Below are 23,159 nucleotides of genomic sequence, written 5' to 3' on the forward strand. Positions count from 1 at the left end.
TTTTAATGTGAATTTCTCCTAATCTGTGTATGCAGATTATACATATTTTTGCAGGGGGGAAATTCCCTTTAATGTTGTGCACCACACTGGGATATTTTAATAAAGGGCAGTAAATAAATTTTTAAAAATTAAAAAAATAATACTGTGCATTTTTGTATCCCATTTTCAATAATATATGCATTCATCGGCACACTCCACCCCGGAATGTGTATTCTTGTACACATTACTTGGCTGGGAAACCGTACTGCAAAATATGGGGGAATGCACATTTTGAAGGATGGCTGTGTTTTGGTTCATGGACTGTCACAGAAAGTGCAAATTATTTGGGTTTGCCTTTCACTGTGAACTAAATTGAATTTCTTCCCCATCCTTATCTGCCATGAGCCCCATAAGCTAGTCTGTTGCATTCAGCTGTGGTGGATGACGCTGTTCCATTATCAGTGCTGAAGTGAAATTCAATTGCTAGTACAATTGTCTTCTATACATAGAGTGGGAGGGGGTACCATTTTGTCCTTTGCTTCAGGCAGCAAAACTTTCTGGGCTGTGTATTAATGAAACAGGCTAAAGCAACTGTATCAATTATAGCACCTATATATTCAGCATTCCGCACAACAGCATTCATAGCTACTAAGCTGTACTTCTGACCTATAGAATTCAGCTCTCCCCCCCCCCCCCCGAAATGCTAAAGAACATAGTCCTTCCCATCCCTTTTTAGCTCCCCCCTCCCCTTGGTAAGTGAGTCTAACTACAAATGTTCTTAATTACACAGCAGAGCATCACTAAACCATTTTAATGCCTTTGAAAACCATTGCAAATTGCTGGACTTTGTGAACCAAAAAGGAATCGCAAATTTAAAAAGTGAGGCGGGGGGAGGGCACAGTAAAAAGCTGAGCTTATGCAGCATAAAATGTACTTTGTTCGTTTCTTTGACAAGTCTAGTTTATTTTTAATTATTCATAATACTTCACGGTACACTAATACATGCTCTGGAGTATATTAGTGTAAGTGATGAAATTTTTGTAATACAAGACTGCACTACAAGCTTTCTGGCATTAAATCTTAGCCAAGTCCATGGGGGGTATTTTTGTGTGCGAATTAGCTAAGTGCAGATTATCAAGGTACTAATGAAAATGTCTGAGCATTTGTTAAATGTTGCCTTGTTAATATCCGAAAGCAATGCGTTCTGTGGGCTAATTAAAAGGAAGAAAAATTTTCTCTAACATTACTGCAACACTGTGTGTGTGTGTGATATTAAATGTTCTTTGGCTTGCTTTCTCATCACATTACTAAGACGTGATTCATCAGAGAAGCCCTTGGAGGCTTCTGCACATGGCAAGCTCTGCTATCCATGTGAAGCAGCTTGTCATGTGGATCCAGTGATTTTTAGCACGGCATCACTCAAAAGTCACACACAATCCCACAACAACACCCCCCCCCCTCAGGTTTCAGTTCACATGGAGAAAAGTGCTGAGGTTTGCTAGCTTTTCGCTTTTCTCTTAGAATGTCTTCTCAGTACACCAACAGAGAATAACTGGCTATGGGTTTCCTCATTCCATCACCTGTGTTCTCGGTGGAGATGGCTGAGACTAAATCTGAGACTTTCTATATTCAAAATAGATGCTCCATAACTGACCCTTGATGTTGTTGAATGTAGTTTAAAAGACCATTGCTCCTCCCTCAAAATGTTCTAGCAGAGCTATCCAATATAGAAACAGCAAATGTCAATGGTACCCTTCCAGTGAGAGTTGGTAAGAGCTGAGACCATAAAGAAGACTGGACCATAAAGATGGCTGACCGCCAAATAACTGATGCTTTTGTATTATGGTGCTGGAAGAGACTCTTGAGAGTCCCATGGATTGCAAGAAGATCAAACCTATTGATTCTTAAGGAAATCAGCCCTGAGTGCTCACTGGAAGGACAGATCCTGAAGCTGAGGCTCCAATACTTTGGCCACCTCATGAGAAGAGAAGACTCCCTGGAAAAGACCTTGATGTTGGGAAAGGTTGAGGGCATAAGGAGAAAGGGACGACAGAGAATGAGATGGTTGGACAGTGTTCTCGAAGCTACCAACATGGGTTTGACCAAGCTGCGGGAGCCAGTGGAAGACAGGAGTGCCTAGCGTGCTCTGGTCCATGGGGTCATGAAATGTCAGACACGACAACAACAACAACAACAACAACCCTCCCATCACATGCTAGGCAGTCTCTTCCAGTACATTCTGCATGAGAAGTGACTCTATGATTTAGCAGGCAGCTTCCAGATCAGTTTGGAGTTAGATCATGCAGTAGGACATGAGCCTGTCTCAGTTGCTGGAATTTGGGGCACTAGTTCCCAACCCTGCTTCAAATATAGTTATCTTTAGAATCCTCAGCTCAGTGCAGATAACCCAAGACCACAACAATTCCCAAATACCAGTGCCTGCAGCCTTTATTGATTCTATAAATTAAGCTCTTCAGGATGGTGGTGATTCAACACAAACACATTTTTGCTCCAGCACTGGCCTCTGCCCACTCATGCTGTCAGCAGGAGGAGAGCGTAAACCCAAGTGGATGCCATGGTAATTTGGAAATCTTGCTTATACAACATTGTACCAATTTGCTTTCTTTGTTTACAGCTGACTTTGCTCCAGCAGGGATCACAAGACGTATTTTGCAGTGTGAGAGCTGGGAAGAAAGGTTCATATGAGCAGAGGAAATGGGACAAGAAGGAGAGGAGAAAGAGGGAGAGAGAAAAGGAGGGCAAAGAACAACTTGAAAGTGAAGTAGAAAATGGCACAAGACTTATTCCAATGCAAGAGAAAAGACAGGTTAGTTTTTACATCGCCAATTTCAGATAGATAGCTAGATAATCACAAAGTAATCTTTGTCAAAATGACCAAGTTTGGATTCTTACGAAGATCCCCAATTTATCATAAAACCAACATATCTAAAATTGAACGTCGGTCTTTTTCAGGCTGTAGTAGTTCGAAATGTTCAAGACAATGCAGAAAATGAAGCAAAGAGAGGTTCTTTTTAACAACCCTGTGTGGCACCTTTAAAACAAACCAGCTCAGGCCTTAATCCCCATGGACTTCAGAGGAGGCTTTATTGTGAGAGAAGAGACTCCGTCAGACAAGGCCTCCTTCCACCTGCCTTGCCCCACCCTCTAGTCTCTGCTTCTCAATTTGTATTGTATTATTTTATGTACTGTGGCTTGCCATTGTTTTATGGATTATACTTTAGAAATTATTTATTGTAGCTGTTGAGTGGATTTGTGTTTAACTTTTATATGTTGATATTATTATTTTGTACTATTCTAAATTGTTGAATGTTACTTTTTGATGTAGGTTGCTTATTTTAAAGTTTTGTTTTACTATCACATTTTTGTACTGCATTAGATTGTTATAAGTTGTACATTTTTTGTTTCTTCAGCTTGTAAACCGCCTTGAGTATTGTAAGATAGAAAGATGGTATACAAATAAAAAAGGATGGTGATGATGAATGATGATTGTGACATGAACCTACAATGGACATTGTGACAGCAATGACTAAGGTAAGAGAGCCAGTGTGGTGTAGTGGTTAAGAGCGGTAGACTCGTAATCTGGGGAACCGGGTTCGTGTCTCTGCTCCTCCACCTGCAGCTGCTGGGTGACCTTGGGCCAGTCACACTTCTTTGAAGTCTCCCAGCCCCACTCACCTCACAGAGTGTTTGTTGTGGGGGAGGAAGGGAAAGGAGAATGTTAGCCGCTTTGAGACTCCTTAAAGGGAGTGAAAGGCGGGATATCAAATCCAAACTCTTCTTCTTCTTCTAAGGTAAGACAATTACGGTAAGTGCTAAGCATCAATAAATTTGCAATGTATAATTGTCTGCTATTCCTTTGCAAAGGAAGAGGATAGGTAGAAAACTAGAGCAGGTAGGGAGGGGCACACAACTTTTCTCCCAGTGGAGGCACTACTGTGACAGCAAAAGTAAGGCATTTTTCAGTTTAGTTATGTGATAATTATTTGTGAAACTGCTGTATCTTTGCAAGGAGGGAGGAAACCAGAACAACTTGTCTGTGGTCTCACTGACCATGACTACCAGGTTCAGTGACTGCCAGCTGCCAATGGCTAGGGCATCAAAAGTTGGAAGTGGCCTGGGCCTCTTGTCAGCACAAGAAGGGAAAGCAAGGTTCCCAAGACGGAAGAACCCTTGGGCCATGTTTAGAAACCCTGTTTAAAAAAACACAAGGCTAAAATAAACCAAGAAAATATGTTTTTCAATCCTAAAAAAAGCAATCCACCATTTGTATTAAAGGCAATCAACCAATTACAAGCTCATCGTTCTGTTTTGATTTCTCCCAGCTTCTCCTTTTTCCACTCTTTCCACTGTTTAGTTTTGCACATTTCCACATACGTTTGCATTTTTTAAAAAAAGAAGTCCTCATAAAAATCATGTGTTGCCTCAGAAAGTGCAATTTAGGTTGCTTTTTCTTTAAATTAGATCTGAAGTAGTTTGCATATCACCCCACTTTCTGGACTGTTCTGAAAGTTCAGTATTTGTTCTAAATACTACCAGTTTTCTGCAGAGTATAAGCATCAATTACTAATTGAGGTTTCAAATTGATTTTGGGAAGAGAAGGAATGAAAGAAAGAATGCTTTCACCAAGATATAAACTTAGAGGCTATCCATATTTCCGCAGCATGAAATTTGGCAGTGGGGGAAAGTGTGTTTCATAAAATATTGTCCTAACTGCAGGATTGAGAGGGAAAGAAGTAGGAAATAATTTTCTAGGGCTGCCAGCTGCCAATTTGCTACTAGTACCAATCCCAAAACAGGAGGTAGAGAATTAGCTCCATCGCCTCTCCCATTAAGGTATTTCTGACCAATATTTCTCATCCCAAAACATGGAGGCCATTTCCCACGGCAATCTATCTCCCAGACACATTGACTTGACTGATGCTTTCCAAATATATTATGGATGGAAGTAAGAGAGATTAGATTGGGAGGGGGGGGGAGGAACAGAACCTTGTTGCGGGGATATAGGAAGCAGGGGAGGAGTTTGCTTTCCTTTTTGGAGAGAAAATAAATTTCTGCAGCTGCAAATTTATACATTGTGCAAGATGCCATATCTAATTCCAACTTATAGCATGATTTACATGACCCACAGCACATTTATGGGAGACAGCCAGCTTTTTCATGCCTTTGATTTTGGGGCAATTAGTTTTTAAAGCTGAAAGGTTTTTACTGTCCTTGATATAACTTTTGGCAATAAACATATCACATTTTTTAAAAAGCTAAAAAGTGAAACGAGGAAGGGGAGTTTGAACATGGATGCTCTTAAGCAAATCGCTTTCTCTGCAAAGCGTTGCAGCTTTTAAATGGCAAATCAACTAAATAAAAAGGAAAATATTCTGACAGTTCCCAGCTGAACTGCACCAAAGTATCTGGGGTCTGTAGTCTATACAAGATTTTTTAAAGTATACAGGCTGCCTTGCTGACACACTATTGTTCACTTGGGATCACCCAAGGGGGGGGGGTGGAGTAGTGATTTGATGTCATGAGACACTGACTCTGGCCAAGATGGTATCTCCCACTCTCCCCCTTGCAACACAGTGAACGAAAGCAGATGCCCTTTTGCTACTTCATTCAAAGTTGGCACCTCTTACCCCTAGACATCAGACACATACCCTTAAAATCAGCAATGTTTTCTCCCTTCCTGGACAGTTCACAGTCCTACATCTGCCACTTCTTCCCAGGACAGCCAAAAGATAATACAAAGATACTGTTGCACTGGACCCAGAGCTAGCAGGGGACTCAGAGTCTGAGCTTTAATATAAAAAAGCAGCTCTCCTAGAATGCAGGCACCCTTTGAAACAATTGCTTTCTGAGAAATGAGCTAGGCTGCTCTTAGCCTGCAGTGTTTTTGGCCAATGAGTGGAGTCAGAGCTATAATTAATTACTTTAGAAACTTATGAGTTCCACATAGCTTATAGAGAAGACCCCCAAAGTGGCTTCAAATGAACCAGATATCCCTCTCTCCAAACAGTGTTGTAGAAGGTTTATTTTGAGGCTAAGGGCTTATCCACACTTACCTTTTAGCTGGTTCTTTCCAGGCACAGGTTGCATTTTAAAGCTCTGTGTCTTAGCAGTGGCGAAGCCGCATGCTCCACCACCAGGGATGGAGAGAGGCAGGTATGTGACTGGCGCACGTCCCGGGGGTGTGGCATGCCACCCAAGGGGGCGTGGCATGCGTCCTGGGAGCATGGCATGCCACCGCAGGGGCGTGGTGCCCAGCGTGGTGGGGGGGTCACGGCATGTGTCCGGGGATGGCCGTGATGGTACACCCCTCCCCGATGGTGCCGGGGGTGGTGTGCTCCCCCCACCTCCACCTTCCGCCAGTGTGTCTTAGCAGTTTTGTTTTTTCTCTTCCCCACGAAAACCCAGCAGGCTCAGTATGGTTGATGCTCCTCCTTTAAAAAAAAAAACTATTTTAGGCTCCAACACCTCAAAGAGGCTAGGGAAATATAGTAGTGGCTGTAGTTGCATTTGTTTCCTCCAGAGCTGCAAAGCACCAGGCTTCCTACAGCCAGCCATCCCCATTGCCATCTCTTCACCCCTATTAAACTCATGGCGGTGGGGGGGGGACAAGGTGGCATTGGAGAGCTCCATAAATGCAGTGCTTGGTCGTCAGCCCCCCCCCCCCCAAACTTGGCATCAGCCCTAGAAGAGTGCTTATCACATAAGAAAAACATGCGTCTGTCATCAAACAAGGGCATGGGAGAGAGAGATTATTATTTGGGAAGGAATATTAAACTTGTAGGGACGCAGGTGGTGCTGTGGGTTAAACCACAGAGCCTAGGACTTGCCGATCAGAAGGTCGGTGGTTCAAATCCCTGTGACAGGGTGAGCTCCTGTTGCTCGGTCCCTGCTCCTGCCAACCTAGCAGTTCGAAAGCATGTCAAAGTGCAAGTAGATAAATAGGTACCACTCTGGCGGGAAGGTAAATGGTGTTTCCGTGCGCTGCTCTGGTTCGCCAGAGGTGGCTTAGTCATGCTGGCCACATGACCTGGAAGTTGTACGGTGGCTCCCTTGGCCAATAAAGCGAGATGAGCGCCGCAACCCCAGAGTCAGTCACAACTGGACTTAATGGTCAGGGGTCCCTTTACCTTTACCTATGAAACTTGTAAGCATTCTGTTTCCTATGTGTGGATCATGATTGTTCTTTTTGTAATACGATTCACATCTGCTTTCATGTGTGGATATCAAAGTGCATGGGCCTTAAACAGCAATGCTTCCTTCATTTTTGTTACACCCAACTACCTGGGTCAGCATTCCCCAATCTGGTGCACTTGAGATGTTTTGAACTGCAATTCCCATCACCATTAACTACTGCTATGCTGGCTAGGCCTGTGGAATTCATCCAAACATCTGGAGGGCACAAGGCTGGAGAAAGCTGACCAAAGTGCAAATAAATAGGAGTGATTTATTTTTCTGAAAACCAAGGTGTGTTGTTTATGAACATTGAAATGGCTAAAGCTCAGCAATGGAAACTGAAACCTATCGGGATGCGATGTGAGACTATATAATTGCAGGTTAGATGGTATTATTCAAGCCTCCCTGAATGCTAGCATATCTGACTGGCAGCTCTGTCATTTTCACCATTTAAGTTTTAGCCTTGACATCTTCTCCACCCCTTCCATTTACAACACTTCTTCAGATTTGATGGTATCTTTCATCTAACCATATAAACTAAGAGACTTAGAAAACCAGCCTTTCTAAAAGGAAAACAATAAATGGCTACAGGCAAATAAAATTCAAGATAACTGAAATCAAAGGCACCAGAACAGTAAGCCTATTTCTGATATGTAAAGAGCATAAGGAGAACATAGAGAGAGAAGCAGAAATGTGGTGGCAGAACCATTAATTCACTAGATCGAGCTGCTCTAGGTATGGCAAGCACCTGGGGAAGTTTGTTGAGGTGCCTCACATATTCAGGGATGGATATCAACCCCTGCCATTTTATGCACATTGTATACTTACCCTATGTGAATCCTAGCTGCTGAGGGATAAAGGATCATTCAACCCATCCTTCAAAAGCCTGGTGCCTTCCAGAAGTCCTTGTTGGGGTTGATGGAAGTTGTAGTCCAAAACATCAGGAGGGCAACAGGAGAGTGAAGCTTCAGTTAGCCAATGCAATGTTGGCAATATTGCCAGCTCAGATGACACACAGGAGAAAACTGAGCCATGATACCCTTCCATCCCATTTGCTCACCTGTCTGGGGTATTCTGTCCTCTCATCCTCAGGAATGGTGTAGATATTGTGTCTTCATGTCTGAATGAATGAATCGATTTATTTCAGTCACTGACCAGAGTGCAGTGTTCATGTCTGGTATCCTGAGTACCTGGAAGAGTTCTGGGAAGAGAGGCATTATCAACCAGCTCTTTGCATATGTGTTATGAGGCCAGGCTGTTCGTTGTCCTCAGTGATGTGGGGCAGAAAATTTCCCAGTGGTTTATTTCTCCATTTATGAAATTTTCTGTTTCATAAATTCTTTAGTAGTGATGAAAAAAAATTCCAGTTGCAATTATAATATTAACAAGTTTTGCAGTTTCCAAGCTTTCAGCTTTCCTTACTGAATACAAGTGAAATAAATTAGGTCACAACCCATAGTTCCCATTACTAAAGTTCCTGCTTGTGTATTCCAAGTGTGCATAACATGAGGCCACAGAGAAAAAGTCCCATGTCACACACCCTGTCATCTGAGTTATGAGCTCTGTTATATCATGGGATGGATGTGCCGTTATTGGGTTCCTCATCAATTTACAATTGATTTGCTAGAGTTTGTGTTCCAATTTGTTTTCCTCATTTTGTCAAGACTTCCATTGCTTTTAGAACTCTCCTTCACTTTTATGGTTTCCTTGACCCTGCTATTTAACTACATTAGCAGTCCCTTGCAGATGGATAAATAAAAAGTCTTGATTTGGCCTCTAAAACTTGGTAAAGATGCCAGGCATGTAATCTTCAGTATGGTATTCCAAAGCTAGGGAGTATTGCTGAAAGGGCTCTATTGTCTGTGATGAGGCACCTCAAGCAGGGTCTCCAGTGACAATCTCAATAATGAGCAGGTTCATTATTGTAAAAGTAAGCCTTTTACAGATGCAAACTGAAGTTAAGCCAGGAGCTGAACCCTCTTAGAAACCACTATCTATCCACGTTGGTATTTCACAAACCAGAGATCATGCTTACAACATCCTTCCTTCCTGCTTTATTTGGGATTCATTTTTGTTTAATGCAAACCAAACCAACTCACAAATTCCAAAACAACACAGAAGCCAAAATGCAGTTATCCTTTGAAACTGGCACTGCTCTGAACTTTGTAATGCAGATCTAAAAAGAAAAAAGAAGTGTAATATTATGGGAAAATGCCCATAAAATGTTTATATTAATGAAAATAACATTAATTCCCTGCATTCGCTATATGCAGGTAAATTGTTTGTATGTGTGTGCATATATATGGCAGAATTGCATACAAGAATGTATATGTTGGAAGAAATGTGGTTTAAAATACTGACGTATTTTCATGGGGACTTTAAAAAAAAAAAAGAATGCTTGCAAACTGATGCAAAAATGTAATGAACTAAGATCAAGATGAGGAAAATGAGAAATTTAGCAAACTGAAACAGACAGATTTGCCCATGCCTAACTCTCACCCTCTGCGATGCAAAACAAGAATTGCTATTTGCCCCAACAAGAGGAAAGTTGGCAAAGAGGAAGTGGAGCCAGAGAAGATGTAATTGCTTATCCTTTTCCTACTATAAAGTTATTACAGATTTCATTTCTAGGTCGCTGCCTTACAACCTTAATCATGATAGTTTCCAGAAAAGGCATCATTTTGGCATTACTTTCCATTTTTTTCTTAGCATTTTAGGCAAAGATATTACAAATAAATGGCTTTAGAACAGTCATTGGTACAGTATATTTTGCACTGGGCCATGCTGGGAGTGCTATCGCTACAGAAATTAATCACCAAAAGCAGGGTGACCTCTCAGCTCCACTCTTTAGATTGTAAGATGCTCTAGCTTTGGACATCAAGATATCCATGTTGTGCCTGTACTGTAATACATTCTGGTTGACTGTCTCTAAATCCAAGGTCGAAAAGACTCTGCAAGCCACATTGCAGCACACACTGCCTGCCCCTTGGGGGAAAGGAAGGAGTGGCCTTGGACAGAAAAGACTGCATCGGTTTGTCTGCATTACAGAATTAATGAGCAGTGGAGTGGCATCCAAGAGCTCCTGCCAGCCTCCAACATAATCAATTACTGCCTGTGTAGCAAGTAAGAGACCTGTTGGAAGAGTGAAGCTTGGACATTCAGGGGAATAAAAAAAGACCAGCGTCTTGACAAAAGACATCACGAAGCGAGGCTATGATTGCGCTTCAGCTCCCGACTGTAGAAAGAAAGGGGAAAAGCTCAGCAGCGTGCTGGCTAGATTACAGCCCCCGATAATAATGAAACTCCACCTTAGCTTTATATCTTTGTTCGAAAATCTTCCTGGTTAGGATAAGCACCTCACTGCTGGTCTCTTTTCTCAGCCAATTAGCAGCTCATTAATTGTCCACCTGCAGAGCTTCAAACCTCAAATCATTTTTATCTCGGTTCTTCACATATCACACAGATTAACAATTACTACTGCCGGGGAGTTTAAAAGTCTCATCTTCCCTGCATATCTTAAGGCCTTCTCTGCTTTTGGCTGTAGTCATAGCACTGGCTATGGTGGGATTAATTCGTACTGGGAGTTATCAGTGATACCTGTGAGAGCATTTTTTGAATTTCACACACTTTCACAGCTGGCAGAAATTACTTATGAAGGTTGCAATCCTGTGGACACTTAGGCTGCGTACACACCGTTCCTTTAAAGCATATTTAAAGGACATCCTTCCCAAAGAATTCTGGGAACTATAGTTTGATAAGGGTATTATGAATTGCAGCTACTAGAGTTTCCAGGTTTCGGTGAGGTGGCAGTACCCCATTTACCAGCCTCACAAATCCCGGGAACTGTAATTTGCTGATGGTGCTGGAATTGTAGCTCTGTGAGGGGAAACTACAATTGCCAGTATTCTTTGGGGGGAAGCAATGTACGTAGTTTAAATGTGAATTGAATGTGTTTTAAATGTAGGGTGTGAATGTGAGCAAAGTCTGCAAAATCACTCTGGCTTTCTGGTTGACTCCTCTGTGAAGGTGCACTCAACCATAATGCAGCCTAGTGGGACAACATCTTCCTAAAGCTTCCTTAGCAGGAAAGTGCTTCAGCCAACAGGAAAGCAAAGCCCCATTTTTCCTCTGCTCTCCAAATAAGGAAATTTCTGGTTGGATTTACCCTACCTTGATGGGCCCTTGCCCGCCATGATGTCACTTCACCAGATACCACTTGCTTCTGCTGTGAACCTCAAACACCCATAGATGAAGAAATTCCCCCTTCATGTGGTTCTAATACTTTATGCTTTCTGGCATGCTGAAAAAAGACTACTGTCCTGTTGGTCTTTCTGTCACACTTAGCTTTCTGTCACACTTCTTGTATTTTACAGAATGGTTTCCTGCTGCATTGTGCCTGCTGCTTCATCATGCTTTATTGCCTTTAACTTTGTTAGTTGCTTTGAAGGCCCACCAGCTGAAAAGCGTCCTAGAAATGTGAATATTAATAAACTCTGCAAAGGAAAGGTGCCCACTGAGCACAGTTATGGTTTCTCTCAAGAACGCTGAGAAGCGTAGATTTATGAGAAAGAGTTCTGCTGGTGGTACTCAGCTCCATCAGTTAACTTCAATTCTCAAGAGGGTTTTGGGGGTTTTTTCAGGAAAACCACTGCAATAAAACTGATTGACTCATAAGTATATATGAGCAGCATTTTTAGAACCTGCTAATAATCAGACTCATGTTCAGACTATGCACGATGTGGAGGAAAACGTTTGGCTCCCTCGCTTATTATTAACAGACCCTGGGGTCAACCAGTGAAGCTAAATGGTGGGAGATTCTGGCCAAACAAAAGGAAGTACTTCTTTAACAAAGCACATTGTTCCATCACAGGATTCAGTGATGGAAGTCACACATAGAATCCAGCTTCCATGGCTGTTGTCCTTAGCAAAATTACAAGGAAAAGAGGTCTGAGCTGAAACAGAGCCATTTGCAGTGCTATAAACAGGGCCACCCCAGCCCAAGACTGTTTGCTGTTGAAGAAAAACAAAACAAATGATGCTTCCCCATACATAATACCCAAGGCTAGCCAAGTTATTCTGGCAACTGGGACCGAACATCCCACCAGCTGCTAGCTGGATGGGAGCTAACAATCTGCTACCCTTTCATAGTAGCCGCCTCACTCTGCCTAATAATAGGGCCGGTGCTGCCCCCCATCTTGCAACAATATTTGAGTGGGCAGGGGTACATCCCTATGAAGCCCATCCATTTTTCTATCTTCCAGTAGCACAGGAAGGGAGAATCCCTCTGTTGCCGAAGCAACCAGCTGACCCTTCTTATCTTCCAGCTCCACACAATAGAAGAACAAAATTGCATGAATATTTATACCTGAATCACGATTAAGTACACGGGGGAGGGGATTTAGAGAGGTGATATTCAGCTCAAGCTTTCTAGCATGTGTGTTAAACTTAGGTCACATTCGCACCAGATATTTTATAGCACCTTAGCAGTCACAGAATCATAGCTGTCAACGTTCCCCGCTTTTTAAAGGGAAATTCAATAATAATAATAATAATAATAATAATAATAATAATAATAATAATTTATTATTTATACCCCAGCCACTCTGGGCAGCTTCCAACAGAATACTAAAATACAAAACCTATTAAACATTAAAAGCTTCCCTAAACAAGGCTGCCTTCAGATGTCTTCTAAAAGTCTGGTAGTTGTTTGTCTCTTTGACATCTGATGGGAGGGCGTTCCACAGGGCGGGTGCCACTACCGAGAAGGCCCTCTGCCTGGTTCCCTGTAACTTGGCTTCTTGCAGTGAGGGAACCACCAGAAGGCCCTCGGCACTGGATCTCAGTGTCCGGGCAGAACGATGGGGGTGGAGACGCTCCTTCAGGTATACTGGACCGAGGCCATTTAGGGCTTTAAAGGTCAGACTAACACTTTGAATTCTGCTCAGAAACGTACTGGGAGCCAGTGTAGGTCTTTCAAGACTGGTGTTATATGATCTCAGCAGCCGCTCCCAGTCACCAGTCTAGCTGCCACATTCTGGATTAGTTGTAGTTTCCGGGTCACCTTCAAAGATAGCCCCATGTAGAGTGCATTGCAGTAGTCCAAGCGGGAGATAACCAGAGCATGCACCACTCTGGCGAGACAATCTGTGGGCAGGTAGGGTCTCAGCCTACATACCAGATGGAGCTGATAAACAGCTGCCCTGGATACAGAATTGACCTTGTTCCGAATAGGATTCCTCACAAGAAAAGGGGAAAGTTGACAACTATGCACAGAATCTTAGGAACTGTCATTTGTTAATTCGGAGTCCTGTCACAGAGCTATAATTCCGAGTACCCTTAACAAACTACAATCCCCAGGTTTCTCTGGGAGAAGCCATGGCGGTTACTGTGGTGTGTGAGTGTTTCAAATGTGTGGTGCTGATGTGACCTTTGTGAGACTAACTTCTGAGTAAACTTATATAGACTTGAGTTGTACGTGAGCAGTCGTCTTTAAGCTGAACTCCCCACTAACAGCCTCTCACAGGCCATCTAGCTGGCAAGTCTATTGCAACAATATATGAATAATGTATTTATTATGAAATATTAAGAAGAATATAGGTTAATAACATCTCTGCAAATACAGTCAGGAATAGTCACATCCATCATCAGCAAATATTCACCCTTGAGCCAAACTACAACAGGACACACAAGACAAATGACAAAGAACTGGTCAAGTTCACACTTAGAAACATGATAAGTTGTCATGCAGAGGGTTGAAAGCAGAGAAGATGATTTATTGATCTGATCTAGATTTCATTTTTGTTTAAAAGATAGAAAGTGAAGGCAATGCTGGGCCTTGCCCTGCTAAGACAGATGTAACTAGTCCGCGAATGTCTCTGTTCAAAGGCCGAGGCAAACAACCACGCAGGGTTATCAGATACATTATTATTATTAACAACAGCAACAACCACCTGTCTTTTTTTCAGACAGGACCCAAAGCAGCATACACAAATTAAAACAGCACAGATAAAATCCAGAAAGATAAAAACATATAAAAGAAAATAGTTTAAAAGTTATTAAACTATAATAGAATTAAAACAATATATAAATAAATCTATTAAAATACAGATAGTGAAAGCGCTTTCCTTAAAAAACAGTCAGTTCCCAAAAGTCTATCAGAATAAAACAGTTTTCATCTGCTGGTGGAAGGACAACAAGGAGGGAGCCAATCTAGCTTCTCTTGAAAGGGAGTTCCAAAATCTGGTAGCAGCCACCGAAAAGGCCCTTGAAGACCCAGATATGAAGGGCCTGTTCGTATCTGCATGATCAGTGTGTAATTACAGCATCATCAAACAGCCATTTTGATTCTTGCATGGCTGAATGAGCCACTGATGATCAAGTCAGTCCACACAGTCCTGTTTGTTACCAAGCAATGAGAAACAACCAGCCATTGTGCACATACAACAGACCTCGTGGAGAATGTGGACATAATCCTTTCCCAAAGAGGGAATTGTGCACCTTTCCCAGTCATTTCCCAAGACCTGTTGGAGATTATCCATGACAGCTGGAGAATACAGAAACCTCAGTCAATATATACACATTTCCCAAAGCCTGTTGAAATTTATGTAGATTGGGGGGGGGGACAGAGTGCATAGCTCCCTCTTCATGGAAAGATTATGTCCACATTCTCCATGAGCTCTGGTGCATATGCACAATGGCTGGTTGCTATGCACATTAACAGTGTCCTCACACTCTCTCGCTCTTTCTTTGGGCTGTTTTGTTGTGATACCAGAGATACCACCGGTTCTGCAGAAGGGACATTTTCACTGTTACACAAGCAGGCCATGGCACAGCTACACCAAGGACATAGAATTGTAATAGAATCATAGAACTGTATAGTTGGAAGTGGTCATGAGAATCATCTAGTATAACCCCCTGCAAGGCAGGAATATGCAGCTGTCCCATACAGGGATTGAACCTGCAACCTTGGTCTTATCAGCACCACAATCTCACCAACTGAGCTATCCAGACTGACAACATGGTTTCTCTCTGATCTAGCTGTTGGTAGGACTGTCTCTCAATCTTTTGAAACCTGAACACAAAAGGAAGGGGAGATAGGAATGGCCAGATGCTGGGCAAAGTACAGAATTTCTTAGAAAGCCTCAAGGCCATCAGATATGAGATGTCAAGAAAAAAAACATTTCTGAAGTTGATGACCCTTTAAAAAAAATAAATCCTTGAGTTAACAACCTTCATTTTAGCTGCTTTGTTCCAATATGATCAGACTCCATGTGAATTCCTTATTTTTTCTGACATTGCCACCTGGATTTGCTTTTATTAAATATTAGTCCATTTATCTAAGGAAAATATTAAATTCCTTCCCTAGCAAATCCTCCAGAAGTGGAAAAGAAAATCGCATGAATTAGAGAGGTTATTGTTCTTCTGGGGAATCTCATCATTGTTAAGCCTCTTCCCAATCCACCTTTCATTACTGGAATAGTTTTCTTGTAACTGGCAGGGCCAAGAAAAGGAATGTAAGTACCAGTATGTTCCACATGTGATTGTCTCCACAGGGTGTTTATAGTAGCTTCCAGCCTGGCAGAGTTCAAAAGGTGATGTGGATGATTTTATAACCAGAACTCTTTCAAGTTTTATAGTATTGCTGGTACCTTTCAGAGCTGCAGCAGGAACAAAGATACATATAATATTCACAGTATATATATATATATATATATATATATATGCAGGTTTTGGTGTCCTCGGGTGTCTTCCCGTGTAAAAGTTGGGGTGTCTAGGCGACGTTTCGACGAGGTCTCACTCGTCATCTTCAGGCTGGTGCTTTCGGCTTCTTGTTACTGGAACAGAGCAGGATCTCAGTGTTTGAGTTCCTATAAATACTGTTGAGGAGGTGTGGTGTATAGCCTCCAATGTTCTGGGCAGAGAGGAGGTTCCCAGGCTAGTGTGCCTTTTCTTCTTTTGTTCCTTAATTACTTGAGGGATATCTTGAGTGATTTCTTGAGTGATTTCCTGAATCCCACTTAGGTGGGTCATTAGGTGTGGATTAGTTGCTAAAGCCTTCGTGTCTTGAACTCTTGAACTTTGTGAAGAGTTTTTCTGAGAAGATGGCTGTACTGCACTTGGTTGTGCTCTGGCTTGGCTTCGTGCAGTACAGCCATCTTCTCAGAAAAACTCTTCACAAAGTTCAAGAGTTCAAGACACGAAGGCTTTAGCAACTAATCCACACCTAATGACCCACCTAAGTGGGATTCAGGAAATCACTCAAGAAATCACTCAAGATATCCCTCAAGTAATTAAGGAACAAAAGAAGAAAAGGCACACTAGCCTGGGAACCTCCTCTCTGCCCAGAACATTGGAGGCTATACACCACACCTCCTCAACAGTATTTATAGGAACTCAAACACTGAGATCCTGCTCTGTTCCAGTAACAAGAAGCCGAAAGCACCAGCCTGAAGATGACGAGTGAGACCTCGTCGAAACGTCGCCTAGACACCCCAACTTTTACACGGGAAGACACCCGAGGACACCAAAACCTGCATTCCTGTACCCGTGAAAATCTACGAAAACCAATATATATATATATATATATATATTCCTTTTTTTCTACTGATTTATATTACTGGCACCTCTTTTTTTTTGAGTGTTTTTATGATCAACTGTTTAATTAAAAGTTTTTCACAAAATCAATAAACAAAGGGGGTGGGACACAGGATGGGATGGGTGTGAGATTTCAATATTTATCAAGGTGTTAGTACCAGCATCCACATTTTTCACAAATAGGTAGTAGTAGTACTAGTAACTCAGAGGAACAAATTGGTTAGAGCTCAGTGACATTTAAAAATCCTTCGCTGTAGCCACTTTCAGATATTTAGGAGAGGCTCTGTGTTCATTGAAAGCACATAGGATATAGAGGTGGGGTGGGATCACAGGAGCAGGCCCTTTGCCATCATCAAACATCAGAAAGTGACTAATAGGACTTTGAGCATATATTCAGAAACAGCTGACAAAGCTGGCCAGTGCTGCAGAGGCACATTCCAGATTTGCCACTTGCCTGGATGGAGCAGACGCAGAGTGGTGGCATGTTTGGGGCAGCGCAAGTGCACGGGCAGAGCACTGCATTGGCTCCACTGATGTGCCTGACCTTGTCAGCATCCTGCCACATCCCCACACAATCCGGCAACCCTGGTGTCTGGAGCATGACTCCACAGAACTGCCCCTTCACACTGAGCACCTTTACATATATTCAGGTTGCCATCTGGAAATCCCAGACCTATCCTGAATATTGTAGTTGAAAGCAGTGTCCTGGCAGAAACCGGCTAAATGTCTGGGGAAATCTGGACATATGGCAAGCCATGTTGGCAGTGCCCCTTTTTGTAAATATTAGTTCCAAATAGTTCAAAAACAGCTTTTTTTGGCGGTTTTGCAAAAAAAAAACTTAAACAACCTTAGTGTCCAGATTTCACTTTCTGAAATACGGCAACCCTAACATATATGCATTAAAAGTTTTATGTTGGGTTCAATCTCTTGGCTTCATTGCTGGCACCACCAGATTTGAGAAGCTATAGCTGCAGAAAAGTCCTGAGAAATTTGTTAGGAATCCCTATTCGCCTTCACAGAACTATGGTTCCCAGAGTATCCAGTGTGCAACTATATAGATTCTAGCTTACAGGACAAAGGTAAAATTGATATTCGTTTTTCCACCTATCTGCTTTTGCCCATGACTAACCAGTGGTCCCCAGAAGGGGATGTGCTAACAGTATCCAGTAGTGTCTATTGTTCACTTCTGATGCTATTATTACTATTACTACTATTACTATTCTTCTTCTTAAGACTCACACTCTTCCTTCTTTTTGCCCCCACCCTCCCAGGAGAGAGGGTTCTTGCCATACTTTGCTGCATGACCACAACGTGTGACTGTAAACATGCCCAGGCGATGGCAGCAATAGAATCCCCTCATTTATAACAATTCACCAGCTCAGATGTATTTGATTTGGTTTATGTGGTTCAGTGAAGTTGGTTTGCAGATCCTCCAATTTGTTATCTTTAATCAATACAACCCGTTTCCCATAATCTTGTCCTCAAGTCTTCTTTCTGGTGTGTTTGCAAAACTATTTCTTCCCATTGAGGTTTATGATTTAGAAGACAGTGGTGAATCTAACGACCCCTCCAACTCCAAACTCCTTTAGAGATACACAGAAAGGGATTTCAAGCCAGCCGTCATTCTGCATCTTCATTCTGAAGGGCTACTTTCGAGTTCTGGATTAAAAAGAATGAATTTCCTGCACAAAACTTGATGCTGTGAACATCACCGTGCTGCCCTTTGAAGTTATCGCCTTGCATTCCCCGTGCACGTGTAAGAGTGCATGCTCTTTCTTCCATTTCCCTCCGTTTTGCCCCTTTCCCAGTGATTAATATTGTCATTTCTGCATGGATGGTTCTCCAGTTCTTGTCAGATATGTATCTCTACAAACCTTGTTTCATTGCCAAAATAATCTCCATATCTCCAGCATGACCTTTTCTTTGTCACAGTTAGGGGACAGAGGAATCAAAGGGTGACAAAAGGGTGTGTGTGTGTGTGTGTGTGTGTGTCTGTGTGTGTGTATTTGCTCTTATCTAACACCGAGTGCTTTCCTTTCTATTCATGAATCGTTTCTTCATTTGAAAATTCCTTATTGTTGCAACCTATAATGAAAAGATCCATTTTCAGACACCGTGATGTAGTCCCATTTCAATCCTTCTCAACTTTCGGCTGACACACTCCATCCCTTTTGCAATTTCTTGCAACAAAAAAAGGAGCCTCCTTGTGTTATATCAAAGCAGAGTCTTCCCATGGAGCAATTCATTTGGCTTCTATTAAACCTGTCATTGTAAATGTCACACACACAGGTTCATCTAAAATATATAGGATCTCTGATCTTTCAAAGACTTTCCTGTTCCCTCTGCTCATGCTGCTGCCTGCCAGTTAAACAAACTCAGGTATGAAAAGGATGTTAATCCCTTCCCTGGTTCCCTTTGACATGTGTCTAATAATAGATGCGTAGGTGCGAAGTTGAGCCAGGGACCCTCCTGCACCTTTAACAGGAGCGAGACAGACCGACAGCAGGGTAGGCTTCTTTCAGCAAATAGATGCCAGTGATGGGGAAATCTTTGTCTCTTGAGCTGCCAACTGTTATGTGGTTGTTGAAGGTACAGGAGCCCTGCCACCGCTGTAGAGGACATTGCCATCCCCATAAATGGAAATGGAAATAAAAGCTGAAGGTGATCCACAACCTAGATGGAGTTAAGTGAGATTGAGGCTGAATCTTGACAAGACAGAGGCTCTTTGGGTGGTTGGTCCGAGGGTCTATAATTTGGGCTACCCATTATTGATGGGGTTGCAGGTTTGTAGCTTGGAGGTGTCCCTTGAATCATCATCATCATTGGAGGCACAGGTGGCTTTCAGCTGGTTCACCACTTACAACCCTTTCTCCACAAGGATAGCCTTGCCACAGTGGTCTGTGCACTGCTAAACTCCCTGACAGATGTCTGTGCTGTTCTCTGTGCAGGGCTGTCATTGATGATATTTCAGAAGGTAACCTGTGAATCACTGAGCAGCTGCAGATCAGGAGCATATGACGCCAGTTCTAAAGAAGCTGCACTGGCTTGCCTATGTGCTACCAAAGAAGAATGAAAGTCCTTGTGATGGTGTACAAAGCTCTAAGCAGCTTAAAACCTAATACTTAAATGGGTGTCTCATCCCATACCAACCTGCTCATGGTTTAAGATCAGTAGGGGAGGCCATGTTAGCAGTGACACATTGCCATGACATCTTCTGTACGGGTGCCCATGAAAGGGTCTTTTCCGCTATAGTGCCTTCATCATGAAATACATTCCCCTTACATATTTTGTTGGCACTGACTCTGATGAGTTTTCAGTGCCAATTTAAAATATATTTGTTTAACCAGACATTTGGTAATTCATTTTCTGTGAATTTTCATGAGCCATATGCTGCTCTAGCTTGTCTATCTTCTACCCTGGATCTATTTATTTGTATTGCTGTGTTGCTGAAATGTTGTATTTTAGTAAGTGCTCTGAGCACTTTGTGAGGAAAGGCAGGTTAGAAATATTACACACACACACACACACACACAGAGAGAGAGAGAGAGAGAGAGAGAGATGAATCTCAGTTTTCGAATGTAATCCATTCCAGAAGACCAGTCGAGTTCAGATACTGAAAACTCAATAGCCAACAGCTAGGCCTCAGGATCTTGCATTCAGTGGAAGCCGCATGGCATGTTCGACTTCCAAGGCATGTTCAAAAATCAAAGCATTTACTTCTGGGTTTTCGTCATTCAAAAACCGAAATGTTCATCAACAGAGACTGAGGTACTACTGTATACACACACACACAGAGAGAGAGAGAGAGAGAGAGAGAGAGAGAGAGAGAGAGAGAGAGGTGGGATCTAATGAATACCAGGTCACTTCTTGATAAGTGGGGGCATTTGCATCAAAGAGTCATCAGAGAAGGCGGCACCCCCAACTCAAATACAGGTAGATGTAAGTTGTGTGAGAAAAAAGCAAGAGTTGGCAAATGGGAAGAGACAAAAATCCTATCTGAGCATTCAAGACTTCACAACAGGGCTCATGACACAGGATGTCAATCCGCACTCACTTGTCCAGCTGAGTCATGTACCTGGTGCTCAGCCCCATCCATCACATCCCTGTCACTCAGTCCTGCCTGCCACCTTCCATGCACAAGAGATGCTCTGTGTGAAGGAGTCCACTCTGCATGCACAGGCTTACTATATGCTTTGGAACCCTGTAGCCCAGAATTATATATCAGAGGGGGAGCCTACATTTGTAGAGCAGCTAGCCCACTTCAGACATTTCCTTCTCACATTTGGAAGATGAGAGGGCCTGGGGATGGGAACATGAGGGAAAGACAGAGTTGTAAGCATAGCTTCACTCTCTCCCGCATGAGATTCTAATCACACGAGGAACATAACACTCAAATTGTGTGTGAGTGTGAGAGAGAGACAGAGAGAGACCACTGAAGGGACCTTGGGGATTCAGAATATCTTTCTCTGCGGATCTGGTGTGCTCCCTGGTTGGGGTGCCTCTGTGCCTCCATTTATGCTCTAGTTGAGTATTTAATGCAAATATTTGTAAATAATGCAAATATTTAAAAGATGTGTTAAGTCTCCTGTGCTTTCTCAACCAAAGAAGCCAAACCCAGGAGTGTTCCCTGTGGATCTTTTCGTCATCAATGGGAAACTGAATAAAAGTACTGATTTCTTCTAACTCACAGTCCCCCTCCCCAAAAAAGCACCCTAAATTTTATTTGGATTTTCAGGTTTATAATTATCCACATGCAAAACCCAGCAGTGCCAGCGAGTTCCCACCAACTGAATAGGTTGATTTCTGCTTCGCCTCTGTCAGGAACAAGAGCTTATTTTCTTAAGAATCCTCAGCGAGCAATAGGAAATCCTTCTATTTTTAAAGCAGATTAGTTCTGCTTTAATGAGCAACCAAATCTTCTGATATTTTATTTAATGCTCTGAAGTCTTTATTACTTTTCACCATATTACTGTAACCACCCAAAGGTTTCAGGAAAATTAAGGGAAATTGCTGTTTATTCTAATAAATGCTTGACTTGGCAATCCAATAAACACTGTTAATAAGCTCAGGTTTAAGTCATCATTGGACTAAAACCAACAATATAATTAGCCGATGTACACCTCAGCTTTTAATCACAGCACCATCACTCAATAAAGTGCAAATGAATTTAAACAGTCATTGGAATACAGTGTCTTTAGGGGAAGAAATGTTAACACCTTGAGTCCTAGGCCTGCACAACACAAGGCCTACATGCAGCAGGCTGACAACAGTTCCATGCCTATTTGCCTGTCCCTGCATTGATTGTTTGCAACCTAGCCTACACAGGACCATCAACCACCGTACACTGTATTTATTTGTTGATTCATTCATCTTATTCATACCCCACATTTTTCTCCAAGGAGCTCAAGATGGCATACATGGTTCTGTGCTTCCTAATTTAATCCCCACAACAACCATGTTTGCTAGGTTAGTCTGAGAGGCAATGAACATTAAGTATAATTGATTAATTACACGTTGAAATGGAAAATAACTCCGCATGTATATTGTGAAGCATGTTATGGAAACTTCAACGGAAGCTAAACTAGGGCTGCAGAGTGCCTAACAAGTTGGTAAGACTGTATTTCTGCTGGCTCTTCTCACAAGGTATTTAACTTAAATCACACGAGAAAGGATTTTATTACAGCTCTGCGCATATGTTAATCTGTAGGCTTCCATTTTGTATGAGTGAGCTCTTTGTTCCAAAGTCACTAAAGAGAAAGGACTGCTAATCTCTCTCTCCAGCTTGAGGTTTCAAGCTAAAATGCAAGTGGTTTGGGAGAGGCAGGACTTCGATTCCAGCTCTGGATGAAGATATTTCATATTTCTAAGATGTTTTCCTTGTGCTGGGATAAGCACATGATGATATGCAACTATCTGGATGTAACTTTATCTGTTCTAAGTTTTGAAGCAAATTCTGCTAGTAAAGGTTTTGAACCATGTTTTTTGACTGGACCATTTTTATTTCAAGAAGAGTCAGTTTTTATTCATCCTATTGCATCCAAATGCACAATATTAAGAACCTCAACAGTGACTGGCCCAAGTTCACCCAGTGTGCTTCATGGCTGTCTGGGGATTGAACTCTGGTCTCCCAGCTGCTAGACCAACATTCTAACCACGACACCACACTGGCTCTGTTCTACATCATTATTTCTCTCCCTAAATTCAAGGGCATGCCATGATGTTGGCACCAGTTTTTCCAACCTGTTGCAGTTGTGTTGCACGACCTATTTACATCTCAAATGTCCTGAGCTTGTGAATTTCTAGGAGAGTGAGAGCCTTTCTGTTCATTTGTTATCTGTTGACTTTTGTTGCCTGCATCAGCAAAAAAAAGGGGGGGAGGAAGGACAATAGGA

At 42.3% G+C, this 23,159-nt stretch overlaps 1 long non-coding RNA gene across 1 annotated transcript in view; it reads left to right on the forward strand.

Moving 5' to 3' along the window:
• Window positions 1-2,633: 2,633 nt before the first annotated feature.
• LOC310678210 overlaps window positions 2,634-23,159 on the forward strand; it is a 25,103-nt gene continuing 4,577 nt past the window's right edge. Inside the window, exons 1-2 of the long non-coding RNA XR_014511695.1 lie at window positions 2,634-2,806; window positions 3,411-3,531. This is a non-coding gene — a long non-coding RNA (uncharacterized lncRNA). The remainder of the gene's footprint in view (window positions 2,807-3,410; window positions 3,532-23,159) is intronic.

Source organism: Podarcis tiliguerta (assembly GCF_965153285.1).
Source record: "Podarcis tiliguerta genome assembly, chromosome: 5".
NCBI lineage: Eukaryota > Metazoa > Chordata > Lepidosauria > Squamata > Lacertidae > Podarcis > Podarcis tiliguerta.